Below are 4409 nucleotides of genomic sequence, written 5' to 3'. Positions count from 1 at the left end.
CCCGAAATACAAACCTGATCGACAGTATTTGGACACCCAAAGAACCAGTTAACACCCTACAGTGAGCTCCGAAGTGAACCTCATACTCCTGTGTAGAACCTCCTGGTGACCGCCTATAGGACCCCACGTGCCCCGGACTACAACCCTGATTGACAGTATTTGGACACGCGATGCACTGCTTAACACCCTCCAGTGACCTCCGAAGTGAACCTCGTACTCCTGTATAGAACCTCCTGGTGACCGCCTATAGGACCTCCAGGTGCCCCGGAGTACAACCCTGATTGACAGTATTTGGACACGCGATGCACTGCTTAACACCCTCCAGTGACCTCCGAAGTGAACCTCGTACTCCTGTATAGAACCTCCTGGTGACCGCCTATAGGACCTCCAGGTGCCCCGGAGTACAACCCTGATTGACAGTATTTGGACACGCAATGCACCAGCTACTGCCCACTGGTGACCTCCTGCGTGAACCTCGTACTCCTGTGTATAAACTCTTGGTGACCTCCTATAGGACCCCCAGGTGCCCCGGAGTACAAACCTGACTGACATTATTAGGAAACCCGAGGCATTACTTAACACCCTCCAGTGACCTCCGAAGTGAACCTCGTACTCCTGTGTAGAATCTCCTGGTGACCGCCTATCGGACCCCCAGGTGCCCCAGAGTGCAACCCTGATTGACAGTATGTGGACACCCGATGCACTAGTTAACACCCACCAGTGACCTCCGCGGTGAACCTCGTATTCCTTTGTAGAACCTCCTGGTGACCGCCTATGGGACCCCCCAGGTGCCCCAGAGTACAACCCTGATTGACAGTATTTGGACTCCCGTATACCGCAGTGCACACCCCAGGTGGCATCCGGTGTGACACGGGTGCTCCCGTGAACAACTTCAGTAATCCCTTTGGGAGCCCGAGGTGTCCCGGAGATGGACCCGAGTGAGAGCGTCTGGACCGCTAGATACCCCAGTGCACAGCCCAGGTGGCCTCAAGCATGAATCGGGTGCTCCTGCGAACAAAATTCTCGTGACTGCCTTTTGGACCCCGGTGCCCCGGATTACAACCCTGATTGAAAGTATTTCGAACCCCCGATGCACTACTTAACACCCACCGTTGACCTCCGAAGTCAACCTCGTACTCCTGTGTAGAACATCCTGGTGACCGCCTAGAGGACCCCCAGGTGCCCCAGAGTACAACCCTGATTGACAGTATTTGGACACGCGATGCACCAGTTAACACCCACCGGTGACCTCCGGCATGAACCTTCTACTCCTGTGTAGAACCTCCTGGTGACCGCCTATGGGACAACCCCAGGTGCCCCAGAGTACAACCCTGATTGACAGTATTTGGACACCCGATGCACTGTTTAACACTCATCAGTGACCTCCGAAGTCAACCTCGTACTCCTGTGTAGAACCTCCTGGTGACCGCCTATGGGACCCCCCAGGTGCCCCAGAGTACAACCCTGATTGACAGTATTTGGACCCCCATATACCTCAGTGCACACCCCACGTGACCTCCGGCATGACCCGGGTGCTCCCGCGAACAACCTTCTCGTGACCGTCTTTTGGACCCCCAGGTGCCCCAGATTACAACCCTGACTGACAGTATTTGGACACCCGATGCATTACTTAACACCCACCAGTGAGCTCCGAAGTGAACCTCGTACTCCTGTGTAGAACCTCCTGGTGACCACCTATAGGACCCCCAGATGCCCCGGAGTACAGCCCTGATTGACAGTATGTGGACACCCGATGCATTACTTAACACCCTCCAGTGAACTCCGAAGTGAACCTTGTACTGCTGTGTAGAACCTCCTGGTGACCGCCTATGGGACCCCCCAGGTGCCCCAGAGTACAACCTTTATTGACAGTATTTGGAACCCCATATACCACAGTGCATACCCCAGGTGGCATCCGGTGTGACACGGGTGCTCCCGTGAACAACTTCAGTAATCCCTTTGGGAGCCCGAGGTGTCCCGGAGATGGACCCGAGTGAGAGTGTCTGGACCGCTAGATACCCCAGTGCACAGCCCAGGTGGCCTCAAGCATGAATCGGGTGCTCCTGCGAACAAAATTCTCGTGACCGCCTTTTGGACCCCGGTGCCCCGGATTACAACCCTGATTGAAAGTATTTCGAACCCCCGATACACTACTTAACACCCACCGTTGACCTCCGAAGTCAACCTCGTACTCCTGTGTAGAACCTCCTGGTGACCGCCTAGAGGACCCCCAGGTGCCCCGGAGTACAACCCTGATTGACAGTATTTGGACACCCGATGCACTACTTAACATCCACCGGTGACCTCCGAAGTGAACCTCGTACTCCTGGGTATAACCTCCTGGTGACTGCCTATGGGACCCTCCCAGGTGCGCCGGTGCACACCCCTGGTGACACATTTTGGGACGCCTAGGTGCCCTGGAGTACAACACCGGCTGACAGTATTCGTACCCTAGATGCCCCAGTGCACACCCCATGAGGCCTCTGGCGTGACCCGGGTGCTCCTGCGAACAACCTCCTGGTGACCCCCTTTGGGACCTGCAAATGCCCGTTTGGACAAGCCCCGGTGAAGCCTTTGGGCTGACCCGGTGGAGGCCACCCGGTGACACACTTTGAGACCTCCCTAGGTGCCCCGGAGGACAACTCCCGGTAACACCGATTGGGTCCCCGGGTTCCCTGGGAAAAATCCCCCGGTTACCATGTTCCACAACCCCAGGTACCCCTGCTGACCAAGGCGCCCCAGTGGACAGGCACGGTAGCCCGACGTGGGTCACTGGAGGGGACCACTGGGGCCCCTGAGGGTCCAAGTGGAGTCTCTGGTGTTGGTCAGCCGCGGTACACGGGGGCCCGAAACGGGGTCACCGGGGTTGTCCACAGGGGCACCTGCGGATTCCCAAAGGGGGTTGTCCACCGGAGCTGCTGGGTCATGCCGGGGTCACCTGGAGTTTGCAGGAGGTTGTTCATCGGAACACTCAGGTCACGCTAGAGGCCAGCTGTGGTGTGTACTGATGCATCTGAGGCTTCGAATACTTCCCCCCGGGGATTGTTCTCCGTGGCACCTGGGGAGGTCCCTAAGGGGATTAACCAGGAGGGTGTCTGCGGGAGCACCCGGGTCATGCCCTAGATTGCATGCGGTAGGCACTGGGGCATATGTACATTCAAAGTCTGTCACCATCGTATGCCCTGCGGCATGACCCGGGTGCTCCCGCGAACAACCTCCTGGTGACCCCCTTTGGTACCTCCAGGTGCCCCAGAGGACCACCCCCGATGACAGTATTTGGGACCCCCACATGCCCCAGTGCACAGCCCAGATGACCTCCGGTGTGAACCCTGTGCTCCGGCGGACAGCCTCCTGGTGATCCGCTTTGGGACCACCCCCCCCCCAGGTGCCCCGGAGGATAACTCCGGTGACAGTATTTGCAACCCCAGATGCCCCAGTGCACAGCCCAGGTGACCTCCCAAGTGAACCTGGTGCTACCGCGAACAACCTCCTGGTGAACCCCCCAGTGCCCCGGAGTACAACCCTGATTGACAGTATTTCGACCCCCCCGATGCACCAGTTAACAGCCACCGGTGACCTCCGGCGTGAACCTCGTACTCCCGTGTATAACCTCCTGGTGAGCGCCTTTGGGTGCCCTGGAGGTCATCCCCAAGTGACAGTATTCGGACCCCCAGATGCCCCAGTGCACAGCCCAGGTGACCTCCAAAGTGAACCTGCTGCTCCTGCGAACAACCTCCTGGTGAGCGCCTTTGGGAGACCCAAATTCCCTGGAGGACCACCCCCGATGACAGTATTTGGTACCCCCACATGCCCCAGTGCACAGCCCAGGTGACCACCCAAGTGAACCTGGTGCTCCTGCGAACAACCTCCTGGTGACCCCCCAGTGCCCCGGAGTACAAACCTGACTGACAGTATTTGGACATCCCCCCCCCGCCCCGAGGCACCAGTTAACACCCACCGGTGACCTCCGAAGTGAACCTCGTACTCCCGTGTAGAACCTCCTGGTGACTGCCTATGGGACCCCCCAGGTGCCCCAGTGCAAACTCCAGGTGACCCCGGCATGACCCGGCTGCTCCGGTGGACAACCCCCTTTGGGAATCCGCGGGTGCCCCTGTGGACAACCCCAGTGAACTTTCAACAGTGAAAATCATAGCCTCGGGGGGGACGGGGTGTCTCCTTCCCAACCCCCAACGCCTCCCCCAACGCCTCCCCCAATTCCTGCCTCAACGCCTCCCCATCTCTCAATGCCTCCTCCCACTGGCCTCCCAACTCCTCCCCAAACTGCACCCCCAACTCGGCCCCCCTCACTTTAAAGTCCTACCCCAACAATTCCAACTCCCCCTGCCTCCCAACTCCTCCCCCAGCTCCTACCCCATCCCTAATCCTCCCCCTACTCCTCCCCCCAACTC

This window comes from Anser brachyrhynchus, assembly GCF_964034855.1.
Source record: "Anser brachyrhynchus genome assembly, chromosome: 2".
Taxonomy (NCBI): Eukaryota; Metazoa; Chordata; class Aves; order Anseriformes; family Anatidae; genus Anser; species Anser brachyrhynchus.
The sequence above is the reverse complement of the archived record's forward strand: the minus strand, read 5'-3'. Positions refer to the sequence as shown.